Below are 10,924 nucleotides of genomic sequence, written 5' to 3' on the forward strand. Positions count from 1 at the left end.
CAATTAAATTTTCCACTCCCATAGTTATCCGACTCGCTCCATGATGCCAAAGATGAGAAAATATAAAATTCTCGCATGCAGTCAAATGAATGCTTATTAATTATTATTAATCTTCCAACAACAAAAGAAATTAGTAGTTGACACTTGACATACGAAAGGAACTCCCACGTGGAGCATGCAATAATATATACCCAAAATTTCACGAAGTTTATTAATTATTATTGAATCCATGTGATTTGTATATCTACATACAATAATTCCATGTACTAGCTAGTAAATATGCTTTATTATTATATGAATTTTATATGTTATATTAATAATTTGTGTACAAAGATATATGTATGTTCCACACGCACCAAACATAAAGGATGACCTTTAGTTTTTCTAATTACGGCTTAATTGAATTGAATCGTATTGCAAATTTTTCCCAAAAGATAATGTAAACATTCATCTCTTTTAAGTTCTACCTTCTAAGTTTCTACTTGCGGCACCTCATTTATTGCGGTTTTCCTTCTTTTTGAATTTGCACTCTATCCCTTGCACTTTTCCGTTTTGTCACTCACTAATATAAATGAAGTTATAGATTTAGATTTAGATTTTAGAAAAGTTACACTGATTTTTCCTAAAATTATACCCTTATTCTATTTATACTATTTAGATGATATTGCACTTCAACATTCTTATATTTTCTTTTCACCTCCATAATAATCATATGATACTAATTTATCTTTCCTTTAATTTAAAAAAAAATCCAAATGTATATGTATCATTCTGACTTTGAAGAAGTTTAATGCAATGTACTTAATTAAAACAAAATAATCAATATTATTGTGATCCATATAATGAAGTAGAGTTGACAATGAGTAGGGTAAGGTTTGAACTCTATCCTAATCTTATCTACGGATTGAAAACTTTCTTAAACTTCAACTCTATTCTACCCACAGATTGAGAATCTCTAAACCTTAACCCTACCCGCACCCTAATAAAGTTCTTAACTATATCCTATCCGCAGAAAAATCAAATTTTTTTAAACAAATATAAAATTCAATCATTTTATATTTCATACATATTAATAAAATAACAAATAAAAAATTTAAATTTAAATTAAAATTTAAAAAATTAAAAAATTCAACATAAAATTATAAATAACATGATCATCAAGTTCTTAATAAAATTAAGATAACACAAGCAAAGATAAATATTTTGTCATTCTTCTTTTAACTTTAAATTCTTGCAACATTATTATTTAAATAACAAATATATTCTAAATTAATAATTTAAATAATTAGTTTAGTGGTATACTTTGAGCTTTTACAAGAAAAAAGTCATAGAGTTCAAATAGAATAGGATAAAATATACTCTAAACCTGCATTCTACCTACCCCACAATATACTATACCCAATAGAACTGGGTACTCACAAGTAGATAGGGTATATATTGTTAATCCTAAACTAAAGCATATATTTAACTAGTAATATAAAATCAATTATTTATAATAAAAAACACATAAATTATTATATATCTTACTATTAAAATCAATCATGCATATGTTCATAAATTGATCCATACACTTCTAAAGAGGTTGAACAATGAGAGAAATTCTATGAATAGGCCCAAGTGATAGCATGATAGTTGGAGAATGGTGATAACTAGAAGAAACTTTAAATCTAAATCTAGATAGGAGTCGAGTTAACACAATCTTATACTCCATGAATGACAAGTTCCTACCAACACACATTCTCCCTACGAATCCAAATGGCAAGTACCCCATTTGGTGGTTGCATCCGTGGTTCTCATCGTCCATGAACCTCTCCGGTTTGAACTCATTCGCGTCGCTTCTCCGTAGCGTCGCGTCGCAGTACATGGCTATAAGATCAATCTGCTAGTGTTGCAAGTGTGAGAAGTGTTGAAATTAGTCCCACATCAAAAAAAGTAAAGAAGAGTGAGGAATTTATAAGATGAGAGACTGATTTACTTGACACTTTAAGATTTTGAGTTGGAGGTGGTGTCTTCTCATTTTATATTAACAGTGCATTAAAATTAAATTCATAATAATATATGATCAACATGAATATAAAAATTATTTTTCATCATTAGTTTACCTAAAAAATATACTTTTTATTTTTAATTTTAAATTATATAAAAAATATAGATTTCCAACTTTATTTTTGGGCGGGTTTACATGATGCAAGGAGTATAAACTAATAAATTAAGACAAAACAACAAAACTAATATCTCATTATTCAAAAGTCAAACCCCAAATCAAACCACAAGTGGCAATATGAGACAAGGTCCATGAAGACAAAAAAAAAAAAAAAGAATGGTGAAACTTGAAAGTTTTGACTTTTGAAGACAGTGTAAACTGGAAAAGAAAATAACAAAAGTCGTAGCACTTTTTATCTACAGTATCTTATTTTATATAAATAATTAAATATACAATAATGCTAGGAATTAAGATAGTTCTAACTAAAAATCAGTCAAATATCTCTGAATGAATTTAAAATTTTTACATAGATAGTGTTTATATTAGGCATTAGAATGTTTATTTTTTTTGTAAATTGGATAATTTTAAATCTATTTTTTTATTTATCATGTTTTAAACATTTAAAAAAATGATAAAAAACAGAAACTAATTGAATAAGTTTTCGTAATTCACATTATAATGATACATTTAATAACCTCCTAATTTAAATATGGTAAACATTTAATAACTAATATTTTAAATCATAAATAAATAAAACTAATTATTATATTTATAATTAATTAAGTTGTTTTATTCTTAACTGATTTAGTGTTAGTTTCGTATACTTTTTCTTAAACATAGATTCGGACTCTAGTCAGAGATGAGAATCTGTGTCCTCGTTTATTAAGTATCTAATAATGTGCGTATAGACATTAATAAAGAGTCGTACGAACAAATTAAATAAATAAACTAGCACATGAGCACACACGTTTAATCTTTGTTACTTAGATTATTTTTTTATTAATAATAGGTTTATTATTATAATTATTTTTTAGTAAGAGTACATAAAAAAAATTACAATGGTAAATCTATTATTGATAAAGAAATAATCTAGGTAACATTTTTTTTGTTGGAGAGAATAAAAATTCCCCCTTAAAAAATATTTGTTGAGTTATTACACCTTATATACTATGTACTTTTTTTTAGGTACTCTTACTAAAAAATAAAAATCTTAAATAAATTCTTAAGGTTCTAATTCTTGTGAACAAATTAAATAAAAATGAACGCTTTAAATAATTTGTTGTTTTAGTACAAGAATCAACTCATCACAATCAAATTTTAATTAGATTTTAGTAAATTTAAATATTAAAAAAATTAGGTATCAAAATTCTAATAATGAGATTTTGATATTAGTGTATATTAATAGAATTTGATTAAAATTTAATTATTCTATTAGTCTCTATAATTTCATTAAATTTATAATTAGATTTTATATTTTTTGTCTTTCAATTAAGTTCCTACAACAGCTTTTTAATTTTGTAATTAGATATTTTCTAATATAAAAAATGTTAGAGTTAATTGACTATTTTTTCGCAAATTAAATGTATCCACAATTAAAAATCTAATTAAATCTTTGGTTATATATTTTTTTGATAGAAATATTTTAATATTTTTGACGTAAAAAGAATCTAATTATTAAATTAAAAATAATATAAAGATCCATTTAAAAAATATAAAAATTTAATTATAAATTTAGTAAAATTATTGAGTAATTAAACTATTAATTAATCATTTAACCATTAATTATATATTATTATAGTAGTTACCTTTTTCAAACCATTAAGCAAGTTGACATTAACACCAAAGTCTCCATTATTGCCCATGACTTCTTTGATTTCATCTCTCAATTGGTTTTGCCAATCTTCATGCATGGCTAAAAGGAGCAAACTCCAAATTATGGAAAGTGATGTGATTTCATAGCCACTAATGAAAAATGTCTTACACTCATCAATCAATTCTCTCATTGAGAATTTATTTTTTTCCTCTCCATTTACCACTTGATGATTTTCTTGCAACAAATGACCCAACAAATCTTCTTTAGATTTTCCACTTTGCATCCTTTCATTTATAATAGTGATTAAGAGCTTATCAATTTCTCCACCAATTTTCTTGGTCTCTAGGGTTTTCTTGATAGCAAAAAAATTGCCAAAGGGAACCCACAAAACGGTGGCTCTTAAAGAGAACCATTTGCAATTCTTTTAATTTTTTAAACACTATTTTTCCATTTTCATCTCCCATTCCAAAACTTGCTTTTGCTATGATCTCACCGGCTCTTTCCATATAATCTCCCTCTCCACATCAATTTCAGGGTTACCATAATTTATTTGAGATATCCATCTTTCTATCATTTTTCTTGTGGACTCAACCATCATATTCGCCATTGCCTACCACATATAAAACATTGTTTTTAATTTCATATTAATCAAAGAAATTAATTTTTTTTAAAAACATTTTTTTGAAAAAATAATGTTAGATAACTAATATTTAAATTCTAAATCATAGACTCTTAGCATTAAATTTAAATTATAAATTTAAATCCTAAAATTAACTAATATTTACTAATTAAAAATTAATTTCACATAATTTTGAATTAAAGACTTTCCTTTCATTTAATTGCAATTAGAGAAAGGATTAAGAAAGAGAAAACAATACCTTGAACTTAAGAGGGTTAAATGCTGGAGCTATAACATGGCAATGAAGAACCCATTGATTACTTTCGGTCATAACCAAACCCTCTCCAAACATTGAGTATCTATCTTTTCTAAAATAATATGGTTTCCCCCATGCCTTTGCTTCGACCTCTCTTGACATCTTCTTCAAGAATTCTGCCTCTGCAATATACAAAAATGGTTCTGTCCCAAGCCAGTATATGAACACTTTTCCTGTGCAACACATAATTAATCTCATACATTCATAACTCAATGTATTTCGTTGTAATTTTTGTTTAGATTTATTGAATTATTAGACTATATTTGATTTTTGTGATCCATAAAATATAAATTTAGAGAAAAAAAAAACATTTGTGTCCCATCTATTCTTAAAAAATATGGTGAAAATTCATGTGCAATTATCTTCATGTGAAGTTAATTAATAATTAATAGTTGTTTGTTAACAATTTAGTTAAATCTATCGAATCATCTAACGATTCTTAACTATCAACTTTAAAAATATTTATGAAATACGTATATCACATCTCATGTCATGCATGAACCAAACACAGCGTTATAATATACCAAATAAATTTTAAAATAACAAATGTTTTGAAATAAAAAAATTATTCTATATATTTACAAAAAAGTAGGTTAATGTCTATATATAGATGATGATTAGTTGATTACCATAAGAGAGATTAGAAGATGATGAAGAAATAGTTGTGGTAGTAATAATAATAATATTGCTCTTCTTTCTTTTCATGTCTTTGATGTTTCCAAGAGGGAAACTTGGAGGTGGACCTTCAAAACCACATTTCTTAAGCTTATGAAGCTTTTGATTTGGTATAACCCACCAAACTAGTGTTATTAGTATCATTAGCATCAAGAAGAGACTAAGGCCAATGAGTAGAGCAACAAATGATAACCCTAAAAATTTCATTTTCTCTCTCTTTCTTTATGTGATGTTGCTTTTGGTTCAGATTTTGTTTGTGGAAATCTGATGCAATTTTTTTGAGTATTTATAGAATGAATTATGTATGATTGTATGTATTTCGGCAAGATATAGAGTCAAAGGTTCTATGATTTTGACAATATAAATAAAGGAAAAGCATAATCAACAACATTTTTGAATAATGCATGAATAATGTGAATTAATAGGATTAAAAAAGTAAATTAATCTTAAATTTAATTAATAGCATTAAATTAAGATGTAGTATATTTTTATTTAATTAATAATTATTCATGTTGTTTAAAATGGTTATTATTTACCTAGTACTCTCCATAAATAATAAACAAAACAAGTGTTTAGAAAATTGTATGTTATTAGGAAAGAGAAGATAAAGTAGTGCTAACAAAAACACTAACTTTTCCCATTATCCTTACACACCGACATTAATTAATACCAAATTACTTTATTTGACTATTATTATTATTAATTAGTGAGAATAAAACAAAGAGTACATGATTTTAGTGTTTTGAATATTTCAATAAAACTAAGTAATTTATTTATGTTTACTTATTTTTCTTCCCAATAAAAAATACCAAGATGGTTTTATTTTGTAAGATTTCCTTAAATTTAGGCCCATCAATCAATGAGAAACAATAAAAAAATAATTAATTTTAATGTGAAAAATCTATTTCTTTTGTCTTTTTATTATCTAATATATTCATTTACGAATAAAACTTACAACTCCTAAATATTTAAAATACATGCATTAAATAATATGTTTTAAGATTATCCAAAAATTTCCTCATCAATATATATATAAAATACCCCTGCCGCCTAGTGATAAATCATCAAACAATATTTGTTTGTCACACTGGTCATTAGTTCTTAATTTAATTTCAATCCATTGTTAATTCATTGAGTATAAGGATTCATTATAACAATACAGAATATATATTAGGGTATAGCTAGCTGTATTATTAGATGTTGACCGGCAAAATGAAACCACAAACACTCAAACAGGGAAATCATACGTACTAAAAGTAAACAAATTGAAGCAACATGATGGATTCCTTTGATTAATTAATTGCTCACCTCTTGCATAAAATAGTTAAAATAAACCATGGCATGTTATGTTGTTGTATATATGTATGTGAGAACTTAATATTTTATGCTAATGAAAATGTCAATAGTAACATATAAAGCCATTGATTAATTAGTACAGTAAAATAGCATTTTTTTTGTGATGTTTTTTTTTACTGTTTTTAGTGACAATTTTAGAAAACTATCGATAAAAGCGTCCACTACAAGAAAACATGTCTATTGCCACGCTTTTAAAGCGTGGCGAAAAGCTGAAAAAAGCGTGGCGATAGCTTTTCGCCACGCTTTTTGAGCTACCGCCACGCTTTTGAAAGGGTGACCTATCAAAGGGTGGCGGTTGCTCTATCGCCACGCTTTTTGCAGCCTATTGCCACGCTTTTTGTTTGCCACGCTTTTTTACAAACGGCCACTTGTAAAAGCGTGGCTGTAGGTGGGAAATACGGCCACGCTTTTAAAGCGTGGCGATAGGTAGGGATAGGGCCACACTTCAAAAGCGTGGCGATAGGGAGAGATACGGCCACGCTTTTAAAGCGTGGCAATAGAGAGATATACGGCCACGCTTTAAAAGCGTGGCGAAAGGCTTGTTAAAATTAAAAAAAATTCTTTTCCTTACTTGATCTTAATTACTACACAATATAAATTTTCAATCCTTTTTTATTACCAAACCTATAAATATAGTATGCAATTTTTATTGCAAGACAAACCAAACAGTAATTAGTGATATAATTTTTGCTATAATTATTTTATACATTAATAAACTAATATTCAAATACAAAATAAATTTCGAGTTCAAATTCCAAAACTAAAAACGGTAGAAAAATACAGAAACAATACAACTTAAACACTAAGTCCTTTGTTGTTCTTTCTTCCTCTAGCCCTCTCAAACTTCCTTCCCTTAGTACATAAGGCTGGGTATGGCTGTGAGGAACACCAGGACCAGGACCAAAATGTTTTGCAGCTTCCCTGAAATAGCAAAATCAACAAGGGAACAAAAAACATGTTTAAGTTACAAAAGATAAAGTAAAACATAAGACAAGAAGAAGCAAGAGTGTAATACTCCAGAATCCCCAATTTTCGGCTGAATTAGGGAAATTTGATATTGCAGATGAAAGCAGCAGTTGGTTTGTAAAACAAATCTAAGTGCTGAAAAAACCTAAAACCCAAGTGAAACAGAAAGCTGACACATGTAGTCTAGGTGTTGGAAATTAATCAAGACATCTGCATGAACACTCTATTTCCTCGAAACATTTATGATCACATTAAAAGAGATAATGTTGTTAAGTAGAGTAATATTATATGGTCTAGTAATCAATAATTATTCCACAATTTCCCAGGCTGAGAAACCACGTTAACAATATGGGCTATGATATGTAACACCTAAAAAAATAATAATTAAAATTCTAACAACATGCATGGATTGGCTTCTCTAAAATGATACTCACACCTTCAATCTAAAGGTGCTTCAAAGGGGATAAGCAACAGTTTGCCCAACAGTTCCAGGTGCAGCACCACATGCCAGGCGAGTTGTCACACTCAACTCAGAATCTTGCACTAGACCAAATGGATTGGATTTAACTAACCAATCTTTCAAAGACTCATAAACAGCAAAGTTTAGACCTACAATGGAACCTGGAAAACAGGAAAAACAATTAAAAATAAGAAAGCATTAATTCTAATAACAGCACTACAGCCACTACAGCAGAAGAGGAGGGGGTGGAGAACTTTAGGGAGTTAATTATATCAGTTGCATGAATTGCCCAAGCACAATTTGTCATATTTGCCATTATGATCATGACTGTAATCATTAACTTTGTAAAGAAGTAAAAATAAAAAGATTATTCACAACTCCAATGACTGAAGGAAGCCAAACAGGCTTTTATAACTGAACCCACCCCCAGCCCCTTTCCTTTCTTTGATTGAGAAAAGTGCTACTTATTAATTTTCATCGTTAAGTTTTTATAGGTGCATCTGTAAAAATATCAGTTAATGAGAAAGCAGTAACTAGAGACCAAAACCTGTAATCCCTCTTGCCCAACACCAAAAAACCAAATGGGGAAAGAAAACAATAAATACGGACATACTATTTCCAGTTTTTTGCTGATACAGCTGCAGTATAGATCTGAGAGAAAATAATAGTCAGTGAAACAGGACAGGGACACTTAAAAATATGTCAGATGCAATGAACAAAAAACTGAAACTTGTTAAATGAAACTACTCCCTATATTCTGCAGTTCAAAGCAGACACTAGAAGAAACTTGGTGTATTACTAATTACTTACAGTTTTTATTTGGATATACGTGAATAACCCCATCTTGCATTTCAAAGTAGTGCTGCATTACAAAATAAATTAACATTCATTTAATCACAGAAGATAAAATTGGGATATCTACCTCTTCGATGATGGAAAAGTATAAAATAATTTCATAAAAACTCACATCAGACTTTCCTTCAGGTGCATAAAAGAATGGTTGTGGGTTAGGCTTTGGAGTACTGGGGTCAGATATAACTTCTTTGTCCCATGGAGCAACCGCTTCTTTAAAAACATATCTTTTTCTCATTTCAAGGCACTCTTGAAGAACTACACAGACTTCCACAAACTGAAATCATTGCAGTTCAATCCAGAAAAGAAAAAGAAAAAGGAACAAATATATGTTATGTAAGGATAAGAAACACTTAAAAATATAAAATTGAAGGTGCTACCTTATTCATGGCTGCCATTGCCTTACTAGCTCCTTGCATACTAGTAGCAACATTCAGAGGAAAGACAAATTCATTCCAAACAGCAGCAGTAAAACAGGGTGGGTGCTGGGGTAGCGGCAGTGGCGGCGGGTGGGTGCACAGTAAAACAGGAATTGTAAAAATTTGCTAATGAAGCTACCGAATTCATATATAGAAAAAATTTTCTTAGGGCAAGAAAAAATAAAGTAGGCTACAGTTTAGGGATTGTAAAAATATATAACAGCTAAAATCAATCAATTAATTCACTAATTCGACAGAATAGCAAAACAAAACAAACCAGAAGCAGTTGACGCAATTGGAAAGGAACAACAAACAGAACAACAATTTCAGTCAAGTTACATACCTGAGGGTGGTGGTGGGTGCGACTTGCAAGGGTGGTGCCGAGCTGCTGGGCGCTGGGCGCTGGCTGTGGTTGGCTGTGTGCTGCTTTGTCCGCGAGCAGGTCCTGGGTGGGAGCAGTGGAAGGGCAGCGATGGGAGGAAGGTCGGCGGCAGCTGCGAGGTAGTGGGAGGAGGTCTCTCACCGGCGATGGATGGTGCAGAGAGCGAGGCTGTGAGACTTAGGGAGTAGGGAGAGAGGGGCTAGGGTTCGTTTGGGGGTGGGTGGTGGTGTTATCCTGGCTGTTGGGTCAGTGGGTCAGTGGCGTTATCCTGCGACGGCTTCGTGTTCGTGGTGCACCGGCGGTGGGGGATCTCTGCTCTGTCTGCGAAGAGGAAGGCTTCGGCGTTGGGACTTCGGAGGAAGGCTTCGAGGTGGTGGGAGGGACGTGGGTGCCGCCGGCCTCGAGACTCAAGGACGTGGGTCGGTGGGTGGTTGGCTCCGTGGCTGGGTGGTGGGTGCGCAGCGGGCGAGATTTGGAGAAGAGGGAGGCTGGATTAGGTTTCGAATTGGGGGTTAGGGTTAGGGAAGCGCAGCGCTGCAGCAGTAACACACTAGCACTCGTTTGGGGGGAAGGGGGTTTGGGGGGTGGGGTTGGTAATTTTTAGAGTTTTTGTTGAACACCCCTAGGTTCTCGCCACGCTTTTAACACGTCACTGTTTTGCTCTACGGCCACGCTTTTGAAGCGTGGCAGAAAAGAACCTTTTGGCCACGCTTTTAAAGCGTGCCAAAAGAGTACTAGGATATGGCCACGCTTTGTAAGCGTGGCCATAATGAAACCCTGTCGCCACGCTTTCAAAACGTCCTTGTTTCTCTCTATGGCCACGCTTTTGAAGCGTAGCAAAAAAAAAAGAGTGGTCGTTTCTCTAATCAATTGCCACCCTTACAAAAGCGTGACTGTTGATACTTTTCGCCACGCTTTTGAAGCGTGGCAATAAAAAAGTGGCCAAATCTCTAATCTATCGCCACCCTCATAAAAGCGTGGCTATTGACCACTTTTGGCCACGCTTTTGAAGCGTGGCAAGAAAAAAGCGTGGCCATAGGTCTTTTTTCTTGTAGTGGTCGCTAAATAATTTGTGACAACTT

At 31.4% G+C, this 10,924-nt stretch overlaps 1 pseudogene; it reads right to left on the bottom strand.

Moving 5' to 3' along the window:
• Window positions 1-1,573: 1,573 nt before the first annotated feature.
• Window positions 1,574-9,430, bottom strand: LOC112804024 (cytokinin hydroxylase-like; annotated as a pseudogene).
• Between the last annotated feature and the right edge of the window lie 1,494 nt (window positions 9,431-10,924).

This window comes from Arachis hypogaea, chromosome 5 (genome assembly GCF_003086295.3).
Source record: "Arachis hypogaea cultivar Tifrunner chromosome 5, arahy.Tifrunner.gnm2.J5K5, whole genome shotgun sequence".
Taxonomy (NCBI): Eukaryota; Viridiplantae; Streptophyta; class Magnoliopsida; order Fabales; family Fabaceae; genus Arachis; species Arachis hypogaea.